The sequence below is a fragment of the Kogia breviceps genome, chromosome 17 (genome assembly GCF_026419965.1).
Source record: "Kogia breviceps isolate mKogBre1 chromosome 17, mKogBre1 haplotype 1, whole genome shotgun sequence".
Lineage (NCBI taxonomy): Eukaryota > Metazoa > Chordata > Mammalia > Artiodactyla > Physeteridae > Kogia > Kogia breviceps.
In genome coordinates, this window is record NC_081326.1 from 8,457,166 (window position 1) to 8,480,523 (window position 23,358).

The following is a 23,358-nucleotide window of genomic DNA, read 5'->3' on the forward strand; positions in this document are numbered from 1 at the left end:
GCAAAAAAAAAAAAAAGAGTCATGTTCCAAAATGTTCACTGCAGCTCTAACTACAATAGCCAGGACATGGAAGCAACCTAAGTGTCCATCAACAGAGGAATGGATAAAGAAGATGTGGCACATATATACAATGGGATATTACTCAGCCATAAAAAGAAACAAAATTGAGTTATTTGTAGTGAGGTGGATGGACCTAGAGTCTGTCATACAGAGTGAAGTAAGTCAGAAAGAGCAAAACAAATACCGTGTGCTAACACATATATATGGAATGTAAGAAAAAAAAAAAAAGGTCATGAAGAACCTAGGGGCAAGATGGGAATAAAGACACAGACCTACTAGAGCATGGACTTGAGGATATGGGGAGGGGGAAGGGTAAGCTGTGACAAAGTGAGAGAGTGGCATGGACATATATACCCTACCAAATGTAAAATAGATAGCTACTGGGAAGCAGCCACATAGCACAGGGAGATCAGCTCGGTGCTTTGTGACCACCTAGAGGGGTGGGAGGGAGGGAGATGCAAGAGGGAAGAAATATGGGAACATATGAAAGCAGAAACTAACACACCATTGTAAAGCAATTATACTCCAATAAAGATGTTTTAAAAAATCCATACATGATAGCACAGCTATCAAAGAAGAAGAAAGATCAAAACCGCTAAAGTGATAAATGAAGGGTGAGGAGAGAAAGCCTGTGTGTTTTCAGTTCAGTAAATGATGAATGCCTAACAGAGAGCCATAAACTAAAAGAGCTTTGACAAATGGATTTTCTTAGAAATCAATGACTAGATAACCAGGGCAAGATTTATCAAAAGCATAAGAAGTGTGACTAGTGGTTCAGCTTTTCTGTTTTTACAAATGAAGAGTTGATTTGATTCACATATTTAAGTTCAGATTTTAAAGAAGAGCATCGTTCTTATGCTACTTTTTCAGTACTGGATGGCCTGATTTAATTATGTGTTAGTATGCATAGTTTACTAAGTGATGCCAAAGATGAAACGTGAAATGTACAGAACAAAGCATCATTTTCTTGCTGTTTATTTTCTAACTTAAGACGAAGTTCAGGGCTTCCCTGGTGGCGCAGTGGTTGAGAATCCGCCTGCCGATGCAGGGGACACGGGTTCGTGCCCTGGTCCGGGAGGATCCCACATGCCGCGAAGCGGCTGGGCCCGTGAGCCATGGCCACTGAGCCTGCGCGTCCGGAGCCTGTGCTCCGCAACAGGAAAGGCCACAACAGTGAGAGGCCCGCACACCGGAAAAAAAAAAAAAAAAAGACGAAGTTCAGTTCCCTTTTAAAGAGCAAGATTTTCTTACTTCAGTTAACTTTTCCTATACCCTTATTTCAACTAAAATATTACTTAACTGGGAGGAGTCTAGTTAAATTTAACCAAATTCAAATAAATAAACATATAAGTTTAATTTGTTTTAAAGATAATCAGTTTTTATGTTCCTATCCCTGGCCCCTTTCTTTATAAATAATAATACAGAATTTACTAGATCTTTCCCACCAGCCTCCAATGCTAAACAAGCTATTTGTGGGTCTCACATTTACAGAGACCCACATTTACATTTACGTTTGCAGAGACACATTTGCAGTTAGATTCACATTTACAGAGACAGTGCTGTGTCCCAGGTAGCAGTAGTAGATGTTGCTTCCAATGGTGCTGATTTCAGTAGCACAGAGGATGCAGCCCAGGAAGTGGAAGGGCAGAGGAGAATGAAATTTTTAATAGCTTTGCTCTCTTGTTGCTTTGTCTGAAAGAATCACTGTTGCACTTGACATTTGTTGCCATTTTGCTTTTTCATTTTGAGTGAACATCTGTGTGTTGAGGGGAGTAAGAGGGAAGACCTCAGAAACGTCAGAATTATTATGAACGGCAGACTCTCATCAGTCTGCTTAAATGCTGGCTGTAGAGTAGAAACCTGAAACAATCAGAAGCTTTTTAAACTTTGCAAAAAGCAAAACATGTGATAGGAGGGGACTTCCCTGGTGGTCCAGCGGTTAAGACTCCGCCCTTCCATTGCAGGGGGCGTGGGTTCGTTCCCTGGTTTGGGAACTAAGATCCCACATGCCGCGTGGCATGGCTAAAAAATAAAATAAAAATGATTTTTAAAAAATATGTGTGTTAGGAAAGCTGTGGCTTCTTTCCCAACAGCATAGGTGTGTGGTAGGTGATGCCATGAGGAGTGAGGAAGGGCTCTGGCACACTTAAATGTGATCTCACTTCTGCCCCTTCTTACTTGTGACCTCAGGCAGGGTACACAGTCCCTCTAGGCTTCACTCTTCCAACCTGTAAAATGAAGTCATGCCACCTACCTCATGGGGGTGTTGAGAAGATTAAGAAGATAGTGTACACAAGGTGTCAGGCTCCGTCATTGCCAGATTGCTTTTTCTTCCCTTGCTTCTACTTTATTTTAACATTGCAAATAATTTACACTACCAGCCAACCAAGAACTTGAACCAAGGCCCTTTGTAAGGACCTGGCTCAGCCCCCCCCCCAGAGAGAATCTCTAATTCACTGTGATAGGCTCACTCCTGCATCTTCCTGCTGAATAAGTTCCTGGTAAACCCTGGAGATGTCTGAGTAGGCACCGGGCATAGTCCATGGTGCTTACCCACGTTTACTTACCTGTTGTCTTGAGATCAGTGGTCTACAGTGCAAAACTGTCTGAAGAATTTCTCTGATGCCCAGTGGTCTAGGCCGAACCACTTGACCTTGGGTTGCAGCTAACTAGGAGCAGCTGTCCCAGATGACTTGTGTTCTGGCACACGACTCACACCAACACTTAGACAACCTTCAATCCATACACCCAAGACGAGAACCTAGATACTTCCACCCAGATGATTTTTCTTCTACAGAGACACTGGAGCTTTCCTGGAACCGAGTCATTAGCCTGGCCTCATTTCAGGACGGGCATTATGCCAAATGCCTACTCAAAGCCTAACATGGGCAGAGCAGATAGGGTTCATCTTGCATGAAAACTCATCTATTGGGAGTGACTTCCTAGACAGCCATGTGTCTAAGAATTCTGAGGCCTCTTCTGACTTCAGCATAAACATAAGCATGTGCCTTGCTCAGTGATGGCTTCGGCCGAGGGTCCTGGAGAAAGTTGTTTGGGCACGTGGCAGAGCTGGAAGCCTCAGTCGCTCGGGATCCTTAAAGTGCCTCTTTAATTCAACATGGACATAGACTGTTGTTCAACAGGTGGCCATACTCATACACCCAGCACGCTGTGTAATGATTGGGTAACTCCTTCAGTTGGGTGACATCACGGTGAACCCAATATCCAAAGAATCTCAGTCTCTGATCAGTGCTACAAGAGATTCCAGACCCACCCATAATTTTAAATATCACCAAGGATATACATTCCTGGATACTACCTGGTCCTTAAGTCAACATGAAACAACCCAGACGTGTGACTTGTTTGTCACCGTGGACAGCAACTCCTGGGAGGGAGCGAAGGAGGGAAAGCTGTGAAGCCCACAGGGAAGACTGTACCGGAACCCTCTCCATCTGCACATCAGCTCTGTGCAGTCTAACTGCATCACGTGGGAGAATGAGCTGTCTTTTATCAAGCCCTCACCGTCAATTCATGAAATGCTGGTGGCGCTTTCTGGTGGGAGCCAAACGACCCATTAGCCATTAGCACAGGCCGGCAGGACCTCAATGACACACCCAAGTCAGCCAAGAGCTGATTTATTTGCTGGCCCTCTTCTGCCCTCTCACTGCCAGATCCAGTACCTTCCCAAAGCGCAGAAATAGAAAGACAGTATCTTTTAATTTATTTTATTTTATTTCTTTTTACAGTAGGTCTTTGTTGGTTATCTATTTTATTTTATTTATTTATTTATTTTTTGCGGTACACGGGCCTCTCACCGTTGTGGCCTCTCCCGCTGCGGAGCACAGGCTCAGCGGCCATGGCTCACGGACCCAGCCGCTCCGCGGCACGTGGGATCTTCCTGAACCCGGGCACGAACCCGCGTCCCTTGCATTGGCAGGCGGACTCTCAACCACTGCGCCACCAGGGAAGCCCCGATTATCTATTTTAAATACAGCAGTGTGTACATGTCAGTCCCAAACTAGCCCTCCCCCAACCCTGCCCCTCTGGTAACTATAAATTTGTTCTCTAAGTCTGTGAGTCTGTTTCCATTCTGTAAATGAGTTCATTTGTATTATTCTTTTTTAGATTCCGCATATAAGCGATATCATAGGATATTTGAGAAAGACAATTTTAAATCTCTTAGAATTTAATTTCCGAAGGCCCCCAGCTGCCCAGTTGCCTGCAAAGCACGCAGAATTTGTCCATTTTACAGCCGCAGCTTAGGCTGTCTGTGTTCACCTATGTTTGGGCAGCAAAAAACTAGCCCAGGAGAGCGCCAACTATCAGTGAGGTCTCCACACCTCAAATCATCACCTCCATCACCTCCACCCTGTGTCTGTCTTGCTCACCAGGCACATTGGTGTCTATTGCATTCTCCACGATGGTGTTAGGAAAACAGCCTCCTTCCATGGCCACTGAGAAATCTATATTCGTGTCATCAGGAAAGATGGACTGGAAGGACTCCTCTATCAGAATCCCAGAATGCAACCACAGATAGCTTTTCCAAACCCTTTATAATCCATCCCAATCACATGAGTGGATAAACCAAATGTCACGTCAGTTCTGCTCTGAAGGGATAGAGATGTCCCTAAAAAATTGTATGAGAAAAACCACAGGATTTATGGGGGAAATGGGGTCAGGGGAAAAACAGTTAAAAACTTCATCAATGACATATGAAAAGATATGAAGCTATTAAGATGGTAGCACAGTTTTGCACATATTAAATGGTTAAGAAATAGGTAAATATTACAATAAATGTGGTATTTTACCTTGAAAGAAAAAGATCTGCAGTTTGCTTGTGAAAGTGGGTGACAGAAGGGTCGCAGCCTGAGACTTACTGTGAAGAGGTGGAGGAAAACTTACCTGAAATTGGATGGAAAATTGTAACTTCAGAAGCGGATGAGCTTGGTTCATAACGCATGTGGTAAACCAAGGTAGCTGGGAAATGCTGGTGGTGTGTTCATGTGTGAATCTGTGCTTTCCTACACAGCTCAGTTCAGCTGGGTGCAGCTTTCTGTTTGCTTATGTTTCTCATGGACGAAGTCACGCATAAGCAAATGTAAAACTTGCATTACTTTAAAATTGTTCCCGAATACATCAATCACATATTTTCAAAGCAAGCATTATAGCAGAACTGACTGTACTTAGACCTGCACCTTCAATTTATATCATCTGTCAGAGAAAATCATACTGGCCTCTCCAAGCACACCCAGCCTCCACCCCCAGAACATCCCTTGCTGTGTTAATCACCAATTTCATCCTTGTTGCTTTTAAGCACCAACTGCCCTCTGCCACCAGACCATTCTAAGGCCAGGGAACAAACACATCCAAGGATGCAAATTGACTAACAGTAAACCCCACAAAAGTCCTTGAGACAAGAAACCAGATTCGGTTGCCCATTTCATGCCTACCTTGGACTAGCTGGCTACAAAGCTGGTAGGAAAACAACTTCATCAAACTTTTGGGAGCTTTCCAAAATTGTCCGTTCCAGGAATGCAAAATCCAGCTCCCGAGTAAACTCATGGTTCACCTGAGGTTTCCTGCTTTTTCTTTTATGGCACCAAACTGTACACAGAGCTTTCCACTCAGCATCTTCCTCCACATAAACGACACAAGGAAAGCAGGTTATTTGGAGGCATGACATAGATGGTTAGGTTATCCAGTGTGACACCTCTCCCCTCCCCCACCACGGGAGGCCTAAATGTGCTAAGATACGACCCAGATGCAGACACAGACACAGGGGCCTCGTGAGAAGAGGAGGTGGTACCCTGGCGGGGAGGAAGTAGGTCAGCAGTGACGGATCGGAGAGCAGGATGGGCTGGGTCAATCTTTGGGCTGCCTCCAGAGAGAAGAAACCTGCTTTAGGTCTTGTTCTGAGCTTCTCTATCCCTCAAACCTTTCTGAGATGCTTACCTGGGCTTCAGCCCTCTTGCATGTCGAGCCTCCTTCCTCTCCTGCACCAAAGCTAGCATCCCAGCTTCTTCTTTGCGGAGGCTTGGTGCTTTGGCGTGTAGTTTGTACCTTTCTCCTTAGCCTTGCCGGGAGCAATGATACACCCACCCCGTCTCCCCACCATGTCTTAGTGACTCTGGCAAAGCTCCACTTTCACAATTCTCTGCTGGGATTACAGTTCCCTGTGTCTCACTATGGACTTTAATCCTTTGGCCTCTACATCACCTCAGACTGTACCTTCCTAGGGGAGCGAACAGTGACACCGGCTATGGTCCTACAGGGAGTTCCTGGGGGGGGCGGTTTCTGTTAGACCAGCATGAAAACAACCTCCTACAAGTTTTCTGTTTGCATCATTTTTAAAATGTTGTGAGAATTCATTGTATTGCTTGAAAGGAGTCAACATAGTGACTGTAAAAGAAATGACATCTTCATTCTTTCCAAGTAGTATAACTTTAATGCTCTTTTGTAATTTCTGATTATACTAGGATATTAGCCTATTTGTCACTAAGAAACTGTTTTGCTTTTTTCATTAGCAGTTTGACACTTAATCAGTGTTTGATACTGTGAATGATTTTAAGATTAAACCATGAAGACGTTTGAATCAGAAGCCTTCACTTCATATCCTAAAATAAGTTTAAATGAGTGAAAGAATAAAGACAGAGTCATCTCAATGTGACATGAAGGAGCTGACATGGAACATTTTCTCATTTATCCTCTGATGTCACTTGTGAAACAGATGAACTCTCTTGATAGCCATATGGTACACTCAGGGCTCCAATTGTTTCCTTGCAGTATGAAGTGGTGCTTGTCCTAACCAAATTTCTACATTTACCATCTTGTATTTACTACAATCTGTTTGATCCGCAGTTCAGTTTGGCTACTGATACTGATTGCTGAAAAGTGAATATACTGTCAGGAATCAAATTATAAAAACAATGTTAATAAAAGTAGACAGCTGCCCATTTGTATTTTAAGGGGTTAAAAAATATGATTTGGCTTCCCATTTATAGGACAGAGCCGATGCCTCATGTAAAACATAGTCAAAGGGAAGAAGAAACTTTCCACAAAAGTGACAGGGTGTGAAGCAGTTTGGTTCTAGAAAGAAGAAAGTAATTTGCACAAAAACAAGAAAGAAAATATGCTATAGAAGCAGTGAATGGGATCATAACAAAGTCACTTAGGAAATCATTCTCTGTAGTTAAGATGAAGTAAAAATTAAAATATTTTAATGTTGAATATTAAAGACATTAAAGAAAATGTGTTTACTGAAAAGAGGATCCGATATTAAAAACTTGAAAGGAAAGGTTCAAGTGAAAAATAATTTAAGGCATTTTCAGGGAAGAAAGAAAGGAAATATTTAGCATTTGTTATAATATCTGAGTTCCCCTTCCTTCAGGCAAACGGGTGCTGAAAATCATGAAAAAATTCTTAGTTCTAAATAAAATATAGTCAAGAGTTTTTAAAAGTCCCTGAAAATCATTTTGGAATTGGAGATTGAGTTGATAGGCAAGATAGGTTTTAGGCAAGATAGGACACAAGTCAATGACTTGAAGAAATGAAAAAAATATAGACACAAGAAATAACACAGAGAGTGAAAAGAATAAGGCTACTCCAAGGAGAAGTCAGATAATACAAGTGCAGTTTGGGGTCTCAGATCAGGAGGAAAGGGGCCCAAGGTATTCTCTCCATAAACTCTAAAAAGAGCTTAAAAATGGTTGCTTTGCCATCCAAAAGTACAGGAGTGAAAAATTCCCGATTTAAGTGTCCGTGTTGCGCATATGTATGCGTGTGTGCATGTGTTTGGTGTAGCTGTATGCAAATCCACATGTGTGCGTGTAAGCGTGTTCCTGTGCATGTGTGTGCATGTGTACGTATGTAACCATACTAGAGAATCCAAACCCTTCAATCCTTCACACCAAACTTCTCTCAAATTAAGGAAGAGGTAAATCAAAGAAAGTAATTTATTACTCTTTAATTTTATTTAAAAAGACTTTAATGTATAAAAGTTTTCAACAGCGTGCCTAGAACCAGGTTATTATCAATACCTGATAATTACTATAGTCTTTATTTTTACTCATAAACATACTAAATGCTACACCAAAATTAGACACACCAGAAAGTTCAGCAAGAAAATAAGAGATAGAGGAGAGAATTGAGAATTGACTGGCCAGCGGCTGGCGGTTATTCAAATGGGAACCTGCGGCGTCCACTAATACAGACCCTACATCCCTGACTGCTGTTTTCTGAGTACCCCACAGTCAGGTTAGGCAGGAAACTCTCAGAGTCCAGGAATAATGAGTCGCTATAACAAATGTCGTTCTAAAGTGCACCTCCCAGTAGCAAGAAATGTTAGTTGATAATGACAAATCCGGTAGCCTGATGCTGAATTGAGATATTTAAAGCAGCATATCACATCCTTTCAATAACCGTGCTCCACTCGCAGTTCAAAAGCATAGAATAAAAAGCCTCTCCTTGAGCCATCTCCCACAATGAAATCGATCCCTTGGTTGTACATATATGAAAATCTATACATAAATTCACAAACCATGCACAGAGAAATGTAGTACATCCAGCAGTGAAAGCATAAAATGGTTTTAAGACATATCAACAAATCAACTAAATCATTAAACTGACAGGAGACCTTGTACGCTATTCTCATGTCATTCTGAAAAGAAGATAGTGGATCTGACTAGAATGCATTAAAAGACCAGGCTGGGGACTTCCCTGGTGGTGCAGTGGTTAAGAATCTGCCTGCCGATGCGGGGGACATGGGTTCGAGCCCTGGTCCGGGAAGATCCCACGTGCCGTGGAGCAATTAAGCCCATGCACCACAATTACTGAGCCCATGTGCCACAACTTGTGAAGCCCTTGCGCCTAGAGCCCGTGCTCCACGACAAGAGAAGCCGGCGCACCGCAATGAAGAGTAGCCCCCACTCGCCACAACCAGAGAAACCCCTCGTGCAGCAACAAAGACCCAACGCAACCAAAGATAAATAAATAAATTTATTAAAAAAAAAAAAAAAAAAGACCAGGGTGTCTGGAGATTGAAAAGCATCTTTAAAGGAAAAAAAAAGAAGAGAAATGTGACTATTAGAAAAGGAAACAGATGTTCTCGCGAGAAAAAAAGCCACATTACGAACGCTTGAGCTTTGCAACAGTTTTAAATGACCCTCTATGGTGCAGCCTAAGAACTTTAAACTTTTAATGAAAGCAAAAATCATTTTATCATACTGATGGCAGAGTATTTTTGCTTTTCATGTTTCCTTTTCATTCATTCTTGGTTCGTTTTCATTTTTCCCCCATGACCCAGTATTTGCTTCCATTACAAGCTAGGACTTTACTAGCAAAGGGAAGTGGACCAAGGAGGCATTTATCTCAGTCATTCAGGCAGAAACAGTTTATACCAAAATAGCAAGATGTTTTAGACAAAAGACAATTTTTGCTTGGATTATCCCCACATCTGGTTTGTTTTCAGACATAAAATAATGTATTGATGATACCACGGCACTGTGACTTTGATCCATCCAGTGCCCTGAGTCCTACCTGTGCTTTGGTACCCTTTTGTGATCACGGCAGTGTTATCATCTGTGTGAAGGCTTCCTTTTTGAACACCATTATTCAAGTCTCATCTTCTGAAAAACCTAGTAAGGGAAGACTGCATGCCTTCAACACTGATAAGCCCTGAGAGGCTCAAGGTCTAAATACGTGAGTGAGTGTTGATAGGACTGTCATCACGTGCTCTGCCTTATGACAACAACATGGGTAGCGTTTCCATAACCTGCCCATAGACTTCTAGTGATGGATCTACAGCTGGACAAAGCCATCTCCTGAATTAGTATTCAGACCTTTCCCACGGCTGCCCACAGTGGAGATGGGGGGAAAAAGTAAAAAATTGAAGCAAAACGTAAAAAGATATAAAAGATTAGATTATTTTTTCCTCCTTGCCCCTCTAGCTTTCTGACAACAGACTATTGATGGGAATGGAGCATATGAAAGAAATGGGTGAGGATGAGAGAAATATAAACTGATCATGGAAAGGATAGGATGGAAGGGTGGTGTGCCTTGGTCTGCGTGCCCTCGGAAATGGCCTTGGCTAAGAATGTTCTGGAAAAGACATGTCTATTCTAAAGAGAAGCTGTTTTTAACTCTTTACAAAAATACTTTTGAGAAAGAAAAATATAATTATTGGGTTTTGGTGGCATTTTTTTCATTGGGAAAATTAATTTAGAAGGAAGATGAATGATATCGAACCTGGGGAATGAACTTAAGTAGGACCCACCTAGACAATTGACATCAAGTAGAATTCTTTTAATTTAAAAGAGTTAAAAGGCAGATTAGAAACTTATTTTAAGATAACAAGGTAAGAGAACAAAAAGAAAAAGAAAAATTTTAATAGGATTTTTAAAAGAAATATTCTTTGGAGGTTGGAAAGAATGGAAATCACAAACTGAGACCATCTGCTCTGACTAGTTAGCTTTAGGAAAGTGGTTACAGGAAAAAGGTTGATTTTTAGATTTGTCTTCCCTTACCACAACAAAATTCATACTGGGAAAATGAGAGTCAAAGACTGGCTTTTTTTTTTTTTTTTTTTTTTTTTTTTGCGCTACACGGGCCTCTCACCGTTGTGGCCTCTCCCGTTGCGCAGCACAAGCTCCAGATGCGCAGGCGCAGCGGCCATGGCTCACGGGCCCAGCAGCGCCGCGGCGTGTGGGATCTTCCCGGACCGGGGCGTCGTGCCCCCTGCAACGGCAGGCGGACTCTCAACCACTGCGCCACCAGGGAAGCCCGCACAGGTAACTTTTTTTTTTTTAATTTGCGGTACACGGGCGTCTCACCGTTGTGGCGTCTCGCGTTGCGGAGCACAGGCTCCGGACGCGCAGGCCCAGCGGCCATGGTTCACGGGCCCAGCCGCTCTGCGGCATGTGGGATCTTCCCGGACCGGGGCTTTGTGCCCCCTGCAACGGCAGGCGGACTATCAACCACTGCCCACCAGGGAAGCCCACACAGGTAACTTTTTTTTTTTTTTTTTTTTTGCGGTACACGGGCCTCTCACTGCTGCGGCCTCTCCCGTTGCGGAGCACAGGCTCCGGACGCGCAGGCTCAGCAGCCATGGTTCACGGGCCCAGCCGCTCCGCGGCATGTGGGATCTTCCCGGACCGGGGCTTCGTGCCCCCTGCAACGGCAGGCGGACTCTCAACCACTGCGCCACCAGGGAAGCCCACACAGGTAACTTTTTTTTTTTAAATTTGCGGTACACGGGCGTCTCACCGTTGTGGCGTCTCGCGTTGTGGAGCACAGGCTCCGGACGCGCAGGCGCAGCGGCCATGGCTCACGGGCCCAGCCGCTCTGCGGCGTGTGGGATCTTCCCGGACCAGAGCACGAACCCGTGTCCCCTGCAACGGCAGGCGGACTCTCAACCACTGCGCCACCAGGGAAGCCCACACAGGTAACTTTTTGTTGTTGTTGTTTTTTTGCGTTACATGGGTCTCTCACTGTCGTGGCCTCTCCCGTTGCGGAGCACAGGCTCCGGACGCGCAGGCGCAGCGGCCATGGCTCACGGGCCCGGCCGCTCCGCAGCACGTGGGATCTTTCCGGACCGGGGCTTCGTGTCCTCTGCATCGGCAGGCGGACGCTCAACCACTGCGCCACCAGGGAAGCCCTGGCTTTTGTTTTTAACAAGTTTCCTCAGAGGGAAATTTTCTGGAATAGCCTTTTGCTTTGGAATGACTCTATATGCTAAAAGGCAACAGAAGAAGACTGGCTTTACGCTAGTGGCATAATATTTACTTTTTTGTCTTTCAAGGAGTGGCCAAGTAGAGCTCAGCCAATAAACATAATGAGATGAAGACAGTGTTATTCCCCAGACTTCCCAGAAAAGGGAAAGCCCGGGTCTGGGGCAGCTGCTCTGCACCAGCAGTGGCTGTCCTTCCCAGGGTCAAGCCCCCGGGACAATGTGACAATATCACAGGAGGGAGCTGGGCTTTTGGAGGGAGTGGAGCACAGGAACAGCTAGAGGTGTTGCTTGAAGGCACAGAATGAGATCCATTCTGGGATCCCTTAGACCGTCAGTAAAATTACCATTTTCACCAGTTCTCTTGGGGAAAATGATGAGGAAACAGAGATCTGTACCCCCTCTAGGCTACCTTGGCTGTGCTTTATCCACGAGGCAAGTTAATTTAGAAGGGAGAGTAAAAATATCTAGCTTTAAAAACATATAAATAGAACACGGATGAGAGGTAGGGCAAGAGGTTTGCTGAGATCACAGGAGGACTTAGCGCTTGCTTCAGTTCTGAGCCAAGTATCCTAAACCTCTGAGAGGCCAGGAGACCCCAGTGGGTACATATCTGGGGTACATGGGGTTCATGCCCAGCAGACAGGGCCTCCTCACAGCAGCGCAGCCGAAAATGCAAATCCAGGAACGTCCAGGTGGACACTCACGTTCAGGTCCCCTCCTGGCCGAGCATTGGGCAGCGGAGCTGGCAGCTGGGTTTGAGCGATGGGGCACCATTGTGTGCTTTTGGTTTTTGACTAAGAGAGGGTGCCACCGCCAGATGGCACTGTGGACAGAAGGTGTGTTTCTCGGAGGGGAGGGAGTGAGTGCGGTGAGTCCAGATGAGCTCCGTGTCGGGAGGGAGGGCCCAGCTCCCAGGTGCCCGAGTGGTCAGTTACACGAGGAACCGAAAACGGAAGGTACCAGTCAAGACTGCAGTCACTTACTGTGACCGTGTGATCAAGAGGCCAGGAAGGGTGTGCTGGCTCCCGGCCCCCTGTCCCAGCCCCCACCCCCCGCCGAGTGGACCAGTGTGAGGTGCGCTGTATCAGTGTAAGCAAGGAGTGGGGGGAATCATCCTATGTTATTTTCTAGCAGTTTTAGAGTTTTGTGTTTTATACTTAGATATATGACCTATTTGGAGTTCATTTTTGTGAAGAGTATATTCTTTTGTTTTCTTTGTTTTCTGTTTTTTGCATGTGGATGTCCAATTGTTCCAACATCATTTGTTGAAAACACTCTCTTTGCAGTACCTTCACTCCTTTGTCAAAGATAAGCTGACCAAATTTATTTATTTATTTTTCAGTTGACCAAATTTATTTATTTATTTTTTCAGTTGACCAAATTTATTTATTTATTTATTTATTTTTTCAGTTGACCAAATTTGTTTATTTATTTATTTTTTCAGTTGACCAAATTTATGTGGGTCTATTTCTGGGCACTCTGTTCCATTGATCTATTTGTCTGTTGTTTTGCCAACAAGCAAGTTTTGAGTGAACCCTTCTTATCTTTTGTTGCACTCATCTGAGGGGTTCCAGAAAACTATATTCAATTTTTTAGCGTGAATTTATTAGACAAATGTGGTGTGCTAACAATGGTATAGGCACAAAGCTACACAGAAAAGTAAGAGAAAGTGACTACAAGATAAAAATTTTAAATCCTGTAGAACATTAGAAGAGGTCCTGCAGGGCTTGCCTGGCAGTCGGGTGGTTAAGGCTCCCCACTTCCAGGGTTGTGGGTTCCATCCGTGGTCGGGAAACTAAGATCCCACAAGCTGCGCAGCACAGCCGAAAGAAAGAAAAAAAGAGGTCCTTCAAAAGACACCAAGATAAGGCAGTATATGATGGTGATAAATTAGGGGTGCAAATAGTAAATCCTGTGATTCTATCTAGGAGAGAGCCATCACTTCCTACTGATAAAATCTAGCCATTATTGAGCTCTGATATGCACTTTTGTATAAATATCTTTTTTAATGGTTTAAAAAGTACCCAAGAAAAAGGGGGGCTTTGTTCTGGTTCTTGGAAATTAAGCAGAGCAAATAAAGTGGTATGTCATTTGAGACTGTGACATTGTGATTAATAAGAGATATATATTTGGTCTTCCCCTTTTTTGACACAGAGCTCCTAAAACCCTTGGAATTTCCTAAGTGATGAGTGATAAAAGTGTCTTTTATTATGTTATGAGGTGAGCTTTGGACTGCAGCCAAGGATGGGTTGGTTGCCCAGAGAAGAAACCATGTGACTAGAATTAGAATTTCAGTCCCCCACACCTCCCCAGACCTCCAGGGTGGGGAGAGGGGCTGGAGCTTGAATCAATCACCAATAGCCAATGATTTAATCAATCATGTCTATGTAATGAAGCTTCCACAAAACCCCGAAAGGATGGGATTCAGAAAGCTTCCAGGTTTTTGAACATGTCATGATCTGGGGAGAGTGGTACACTTGAAGAAAGCATGGAAGTTCCATGCCCTTTCCCCATACCTTACCATATGCATCTTGTCCATCTGGCTATAGCTGAGTTACATCCTTTTATAATAAACAGACGGTCTGGTAAGTAAAGTGTTTCTCTGAATTCTGTGAGCAGCTCTAGCAAATTAATCAAACCCAAAGAGAGGGGTCACTGGAACCTCCTGTGTATAGCTAGTTGATCAGAGAGCAACTAATGACCTGGACTTGTGACTGGTATCTGACCAGGGGTGCAGAAGAGGGACAGTCTTGTGGGACTGAGCCCTTACTTAACCTGTGGGATTTGATGGTGTGTCCACATGGATAGGTCAGAATTGAGTTGAACTGTAGGACACGCAGCTGATGTTGGAGAATTGCGTAGTGGCATGGGGGAAAACCCAGACCTTGGAATTGGTACCAGAATTCTTGGAGACTCAGAACAGGCATGATGTGAAATTTCAGGGAAGTCCAAGGTAGACTCCGGAAGCTTTCATAGCAAACCACTTGGGATCGGCCTTGAGCAGTGACCCGGATTCAGAGAGGAGCCCTTGTGGAGCAAAGGTCTGGCACTGGTATGAATGTGGGGTGACTTTTAATCAGGTTTGGGTTTGAAAGGAGAAAAATGCATCATTAATATTTCTAGTTTCATCTTGAGAAACCACAATGGAATGGCATAATGAAAACTAAAATAATTTCATTTCCTTCAATAAGATTTTAGCTGAAAATATATATTAATATGCACTATATATTCACCTTCCCAATTAAAGTGTGGTATGTTTCGGTGGCTGTAAGAATAATTTGTTTTAAACGTAAACAGATCTTCGGCTTAGCTGATAGTTCTAGCTGTTGGAATCCACATTATCCTTCTTGACTCCGTCGATCTGAAGCAGATTGAAATCTTTTACTAAGCCCCCTTAAGAAAGATAGCAGGCCAACATTACTAAACTTTTTCTAACACTGCCCTTCAAAGGGGATTATCGAAACATGGTTAAGCTCTGACAGCAAATAAGGATACTGACCAACAAACAGATCTCTAGCAAATGAGCGTCGATAGTTCTCTGTTTCTGATTTTCCTTTTGTTAGTTAATTTGCACAACGATGAAAGCATAGGTCCTGTAGGTAGTTTCCTCACTCAAGCCCACTTCCTACACACAGGATGCAAGTGGAAACTTGCTACTCAGACCAGTTCTTCCTTACAACTTATGTGTGTTCCCTGAGCTGTTTTCCAATTTCTCTGCCCACAGCAGAGTGTTTAATTTCTGCCTGTGCCTCTGAGCAATAGTAGAGAAGAAGCCACCAGTTCGGAAATGTATTCAAGCATAGACAGTTATCAATCCAACCAGTCAGGTGAGTTTTCTTCTCCTCTAACTGGAGAGCCCCTCAGGTGTCCATGCTCACAGCGTGTGCGTGCTTGCGCGCGCACGACTGGGGAGGCTGGATTTGAGGTTCCCCTCCCAGCAGGGCTGGCCTGCTCACCCGGAAGGGAAGGGCGCGCCAGTGTTTTGGAGTGTTCAGTCTGGAGCATGTCACCTCCGTCACCACTAGATAAGGCGCTTCCCCATGGCCAGGTAATGTGCCATTTTGCAACCTTTATAAGCCCTTTAAGATCATTAGATGGCTTTATCCCTTTAATATTTTATCCTTTGGAAGGACCACCAGAGGGCTGTGATTTTTCTCTTTAATGCCAGCGAGGCATCTAGGACTAGGGAGCGGCGTGGAAGAACACGGTGACGCTGGACCCTTCTGGAAGCCAGCGAGCAGAGAGGGGGAAGTGGGGGGACACATAGAGCCAGTTTGATGTCGCTGTTAACTATTGAAATACTCTTCCTATTTATTTTTTTAAGCAGAGACAAAATTTCATCCTTATTTGGCCGGTTTGCATGGTGACTTTGCTTTTCCTAAAATGCAAAAAAATTCCTAGCAAAGCCCCCTGACGTGGTTTCCGTCTTAACGCACATCCCTCTCTCCCTCCCTCCCTCTCTTTCTCTACACCCCACTCTTCCCAGCCTCCTTTCCTCTTCCTCTTCTTCTTCCTCTTCCTTCCCTCTCCCTTCCTCTCTCCATCTTGACACACATCGATATTATTAAGTGAATGAAATAGCAGAGAAAGGATGTCAGGAAAGTCCGAGCTGAAAATTATTTGAGAATCCATCAGTAAGTGGAAACAGGCTTAAAATCCCTCTGTTCACGGGATCAAAATTGTAGCAAAAGCAAAAATAACAAGACTAGGGCTGGTGAATATGTGTGAGGTAAAGGTTACAACAGATTCCATAGGTGACTTTTATCCATTTTAACAAGGATTCAATATATTTTAGTAGTTCTTTGTTACACAATCATTTAATTCCTTTTCTGAGAAGAGACATCTTTAGGTATCATGTAAGGTAAAACCTTTCAGAATTAAAAAAAAAAAAAAAAAAAAAAAGGAAGGAAGCAGCACAGTACTCAAGATAAAATTATTTCGTAGTCAGAGCCTTACATAGAAAGGTTAACATTTCAAATGATGTCTGCAAAATCTCCTTCCAAATATGCTTCCTTTCTAGTCTTTGATTAACTTCACTTCATATTAGCACCATGGCGGGAAGCAGGCAGGCCTTTTAAAAACTATCGCCATACTAACTGATGTGAGAAAATGTCTCTTGATCTAATGACTTGTGAATGAGATTTATCTTTACACTTTCCAGGCCGCAGTTATTAGCCCCCTGGTGAAATGCTCAAATTATATGCTTGAAAACATAGACACAAATATACTGCCAAAGAAAATAAATAAACAAAGCCAGGTGTGTCATTCTAATGCAAGTGACCATAAATTCAAATGTAAAGGAAGGAAATCTTAACGATTAGGAGGAAAAGATTCTCTCCTGTCAAAACCTCAGTTTTTTTGGTGAAATAAATATTTAGGTACTTATTTTTTGATATATATATGATCTTCTATTAGCTTCCAGAAATAAATAGTAGATGATACCCCTCCGTCCAGGAGTCTGTCATTAATTTGGAAAGTTGAGACATACAAGCATAAAATGGTAAAAAAAAAAAAAAAAAAAAAATGGTAATAAGATGTGTTAGGCAGTGATAAGTAGCTTTGTAGATCAGTTACCTGACATACAAAATAAAGGGGGGACTTCTAATACTCAGTAGACTCCATTCCACTTTTTAAATGTACATTAGTGTAAACAGTTGGCTTAATAAGAAGAAAATAACTTGTGTAATTATTTCACACAGAAGCAATCAGTGCTGGGCTTTCATACAAGCAGGACATAGTTCTAAGTGTGCTTGAGGCAGTGGGCTCTCTCCAGACAAACGCAGATACTTGCAAATGTTTGCATAGAATTTTGTGCTGGGATCCACTCGCAGGTCCCCTCCCCACTCGAGCTTTCATGCCCCCCTTTTAAGGATCACAAGATAAGAGGAAAGACTCAAATGGCTCAGAAGTCAGTCAGTAGGGTTTGGGGATACTCTGGAAAATTTGAGACTGCTCTGTTTTAAAGAGCAGCAGCTGTTCAGTTTGAGCAGACTGGTGGCACGCAGAACTACAGGTCCAATGCCTTTAAGGAAAACTAGATATTTGAAATTTTTTGTGACATCTTCCAAAATAATATTTTATTTTTGGCAACCATCTTAACATTTTAAGAAAATAACACGTTAACAAAATGAAGCATATCTGTGGACTGAAGAGAAAGGCCACCAGTTTTGTTTTTTAATATTTTTATATTTTTTTAAATTTTTAATTAATTAATTAATTAATTTATTTATTTATTTTTTGCGGTATGCGGGCCTCTCACTGTTGTGGCCTCTCCCATTGCGGAGCACAGGCTCCGGACGCGCAGGCTCAGCGGCCACGGCTCACGGGCCCAGCCGCTCCACGGCATGTGGGATCCTCCCAGACCGGGACACGAACCCGCGTCCCCTGCATCAGCAGGCGGACTCCCAACCACTGTGCCACCAAGAAAGCCCTATATTTTTATTGGAGTATAGTTGATTTACCACATTGTGTTAGCTTCAGGTGTATTGCAAAGTGAATCAGTTATAGATATATAGATAGCCTTTTTTGGATTCTTTTCCCATATAGGTTATTACAGAATATTGGGTAGATGTTTCCTCTAGTGATTCAATGTGACCTGGGGAAGTCAGGGAGAGCTGTGATGTTTATTGATGAGTTACTTCCTAAATGTGTGTGTGTGTGTATGCATGTGTATACATAAAGACATATACAACGGGGAAAGGTTTAAAAAGGAGGCGGCCACCCAGACACTGGAAATATCCATGATCAACGGGTTGGAATGATGAGAAAGTATGGAATGTTTGGGTAAAAGAGGAGAAATTTTCCCCAACCAGAAGAGAGAAGATTGACTTTGTAGTAGAACAGAGCCTTGGAAGGCAAGTGGAGGTGTTCGTGTAAGCAGAAGATTCTTGAATGATCTTGATTAATTGCATTTTGATCATACATAAAGATTTGTGCCTTCTAAGATATTTGCCGTAAGATGGCACTCCCAAGGAAAATCCAACACTGCGTTAGATAGGTTAAATTGTGTCAATACCCAACAAACAAAGACACTTTAAAATAGATTTCTTCCTTAGCCATTTATTCACTTGTTATCAATCACAAATATGAATTCAAAATCTTGGAGATCTGATTTCAGTGAGAGAAATGCTGGAGCTTTAGTTATTTGGATAGCAAACCTGATGTAAAATTCTGTAGAAGGCAAGCTAGAAAATGAGTTGGGTTGAAAGTCAGTTATGCATGCTAACTTCCATTCATGTACAAATATCTGATTAAATTCATATAATGCAGCTGGGTCCACTTTCATCTTTCATGAAAAGAAATATCACTCAAAGGATGTGAAAACAGAGACTGAAATTCGAAATACGTTTTTCGTGAACACTCACAGAATTCGTTTCTCACATTACTATTGTTTCTGTTTCACTTGTTTGCTTTTTTGTTTGTGTTTTGTTGTTATGGTTTGTTTATTTTTTTTTTATTGGAGTAGAAGTGCTTTACAATGTTGTGTCAGTTTCTGCTGTACACTGAAGTGAATCAGCTCTGTGTATACATATAACCCCTCCCTCTTGGACTTCCTCCCCCCCCCATCCCGCCCATCCAGGAGGTCATCACAGAGCACCGAGCTGAGCAGCCTGTGCTTTATAGCAGCTTCCCACCAGCTGTCCATTTTACGCATGGTCGTGTAGATATGTCCATCCTCATCTCCCAATTTGTCCCACCCCCCCCCCTTTTTTTTTTTTTTTTTTTTTTTTTTGCGGTACGGGGGCCTCTCACTGTTGTGGCCTCTCCCGTTGCGGAGCGCAGGCTCCGGACGCGCAGGCGCAGAGGCCGTGGCTCACGGGCCCAGCCGCTCCGCAGCACGTGGGATCTTCCCGCACCGGGGCACGAACCCGCGTCCCCCGCATCGGCAGGCGGACTCTCAACCACTGCGCCACCAGGGAAGCCCCCATTCCCCCTTTTATTTGCAGTTGTTAGTTCTTATTATTATCTAAGGAAAAGTCTAAAAAGGACGCAAGGGAATACCGTAAAATTTAAATTTTCCTCCCAGCCCTTAAACCAGGGTGGATCAGTTTCCCTCTCCAGTGGCAACAGCTGATATCAATTCTGTGGATAAGCTTCCAGAAATATTACGTACATATAACACCAGCCTATAATTGAATTTAACTATGTATAAGAGAAAGCCCAAGTAGTAGTTATGTAGAAGATAGAGATGTGTTTGATTCTCATCTGAGAGGGATCTGGATGCAGGCACAGCAGGCCTACCGTGGTGGCTCCGTGGTCACCAGAGAATCAGGCTCTTAATATTTCCTTCCTCATCATTCTGATTTCAGATCATTCAGTTTTCTTCCTGAAAATCACCTCATGATCACAATATGGCGGCTAGAGTGAAATCTATCACATCAACATTCCAGCCAAGAGGAAGGAATAACAAAAGGGCGTGCGCGCCTCCCAGCAGTCAGCTCCCTTCAAAGAGCTTTTGTAAAGCTGTATATCACATCTAGTTGACTAGCCTTGTCAGAGGAGGTAGATTGTAAGCCAGGCGCTTTGCCACTCCCAAACTTAGGGATTCTGATAATAAAGAACAGAGGAACAATGCATATTGAATAGGCAACCAGCAACCCACTACAGCATACAAGGAAATACCCATGTGCATTCCCTCCCCCCAAGTTTTTTAAACAAACGGTGGCGCGCCATCCATACTCACATTGCTTTGACTCTATCGGCCACATTGGTTAGATTTTAGTAGGACCAAAACCAAAGGACGAAATCAGGGGCTGATTTCTTTCAATGACAGGCTCTGTCCTACCCCAGATGCTCATAACAACAATTGCTTCCTGCCCTCCTTGCTGTTCAAAGAGCTGCTGATAGACCAGCAACAGCAATACCACCTGGGAGCTTGCTAGAAATGCAGGATCTCAGGCCCCCCCTCAAATCAACTAAATTGGAATTTGCAAATTAACAAGATCCCAGGTAATATGTATCGTCATTTGAGTATGAGAGGCAGTGCATGCCCTCAGCCCTAGTAAAGTCCCAGCTTAGTGAGATGCAAGCCTGGTAATATATTAGGTGCCCTCTCCCAACTCACTGTTAGGGTCCAGTCCAGTCCAAGTCTGGACTGTCCCAGCTTGTACCCTTTGACACAAGGGCCGTTCAACATCACACCCACATAGGACCATGCTGCTGCTGTCAGAAAGGAATTCACTGCTAAGCCCACCATTGACCTAGCCTTTCGGTCCACTGTCAGCACAGCAAGCGTTGCTTCTAGGCGCTGGGACCGCTGAAGTCCAGAGGCAGGTGGGATAGAGATGGGGAGGCCTGGCGGGATCTAATACAGTCCAGTTGGAGCTTCATGTCGACTCTGATTCTTTGTGAATTTTGACGGATAAAAAGGCCATTAGGGGCCTCCCTGCTGGCGCAGTGGTTGAGAGTCCACCTGCCGATGCAGGGGACGCGGGTTCGTGCCCCGGTCCGGGAGGATCCCACGTGCCGCGGAGCGGCTGGGCCCGTGAGCCATGGCCGCTGCGCCTGCGCGTCCGGAGCCTGTGCTCCACAACGGGAGAGGCCGCGACAGTGAGAGGCCTGCGTACCGCAAAAAAAAAAAAAAAAAAAAAAAGAGGCCATTAGATTTGAAAAAATGTACACTGCTAACCTTTACAAGAGCAATCTCAGCAGAAAAGTAGGGCCAGAAGCCAAATGGCAGTGAATTAAGGAAGGAATGAAAAGCAGAGGAAAGCAGGCAGCTGATAACAGCATTCATTTCAGACGTTCATGGGTAGAAGGAAAAAGCTGTAAGACGTAACAGAATCAAGTGACATTTTTGTAAGATAAGGGAGAACTAAACATTTTCGAAGGCAGAAGGAAAAGAGTCTGTGAAAAGGAGATATTGGAGGCAATGTCTCAAAAGAGCAAAAGAAAGATCTTTGAAAAATCAAGATAAGAAAAAACACTAGAGAGACGGGAGTGATCCTTTAAAGAGGAAAGACTCCTTATCCTCAGATGCATTAAGAAAGAATGAAGGAATGCATGGAGAAAGAAAATACAGGAAGATGTGTCTGTGTATATATTGATCGGTTCACTTTAATAGTCTTACACGCAACAAAGTAATAAGCAAGAATAAGGATTGTGTTGAGTCAGATTTGGGACTTCCATAGGATCAAAAATGTTTATTGTAGGAAAAGTCTATGGAAACAATCTATTAATGTATTCTCCTCATTTGAAGAGATGGGAAACTGTGAATGAAAAGATAAACTGGTTTGCCAAGATGGGCTTAGAGAGATCTCGCAGCTGTCGGGATTTGATGCTATGTAGAGGAATTCCTGAAGATCATGAGCGAGACATTAACGCAGAATTTGCCAGGTTCTGGAAATGAAGCCGAGGTCCAGGCTGAGGCTGGGGGTAAGCTTGAGGAGGAAGATGAAGCCACAGTTGAAGCTGAGGAAGTTAAAATTCATTTGTTCTCTTTTGTTTTGGTTGTGTTGGGTCTTCGCTGCTGCGCGCCTGCTTTCTCTAGTTGTGGCGAGCGGGGGTTACTCTTCGTTGTGACGCGTGGTGTGTGGGCTTCTCATTGCGGTGGCTTCTCTTGTTGTGGAGCACCAGCCTAGGCGCGCAGGCTTCAGTAGTTGCGGCTCACGGGCTCAGTAGTTGTGGCTCGTGGGCTCTAGAGCGCAGACTCAGTAGTTGTGGCGCACGGGCTTAGTTGCTCCACGGCATGTAGTATCTTCCAGGACCAGGGCTCGAACCCGTGTCCCCTGCACTGGCAGGCAGATTCTCAATCACTGCGCCACCAGGGAAGCCCCAGTTCATTTGTTCATATTGATAAGGCATGAGCACTATAGTTCTGCTCTACTTGTGACCCAAGAGGAGGAGGAGAAGGAGAAGGAGAAGTGACACAGGGTCAGGCTTGGTTTGGTCCATCAATGAGCAAGAATGGGTGGGAGCCTAGAGCTGTTGGGAGGGTAGCATGAGCCACTTGCCACGCACTTGCCTTCTCAGTGGAGCTCTAATGAAACCCAAGTCTTCACTGTCTCAGGTCGTGCCCAGTGAATGTGGAGACATTCTAAACTATGTCAAAGACGTGGACTTTGTAGACTAATGACGTACACTTGATTCCCGATTCCACTACTAACTAGCTGTGTAAACTGAAACTAGTTATTCTGATCCTTCATTTCCTCATCCACAAAAAAAAAAAAAAGATACTACTACTCACCTTACAAATACGTTGTGAAGGTTAAATTCTGGAGAACTTAGCACTAAGTACCTAGTAAATACTCAAATGTCACCACAAATGGTTACATAGGTCTCTTCTTCTAATGAAACAGCAACATGCACCATAAAATATAAGGAGATATCATCTGTCTTGAAGTATCAGATTATTACCTAGCAATAGCTGTGTAATATATGCCCATTCAGATATTCTCTAGAATTTTCTATAGTGAATAAGATCATTCTCTCAGCTCAGCTCCCATCATGTGGAAAAGTAGAAGGCTGTCAAACCTGGTAAGGAACATATACTTTTTGTCAGTGATGCTGAGAGAGATGCCTCGAGAACCCTTTTAAGATGCCATATTTTTAAAGCTCATTGAACACTATTCTCT

At 43.7% G+C, this 23,358-nt stretch overlaps 2 protein-coding genes across 5 annotated transcripts in view; one reads left to right on the forward strand and one right to left on the reverse strand.

Moving 5' to 3' along the window:
• Positions 1-23,358, forward strand: part of NKAIN3 (sodium/potassium transporting ATPase interacting 3) — a 520,118-nt gene that overhangs the window by 445,147 nt on the left and 51,613 nt on the right. The gene's annotated exons all lie outside the window — the stretch shown is intronic.
• GGH (gamma-glutamyl hydrolase) overlaps positions 18,827-23,358 on the reverse strand; it is a 105,550-nt gene continuing 101,018 nt past the window's right edge. The window contains exon 10 of the mRNA XM_067017478.1: positions 18,827-18,969. The gene's annotated coding sequence lies outside the window, so the exon portion shown is untranslated. The remainder of the gene's footprint in view (positions 18,970-23,358) is intronic.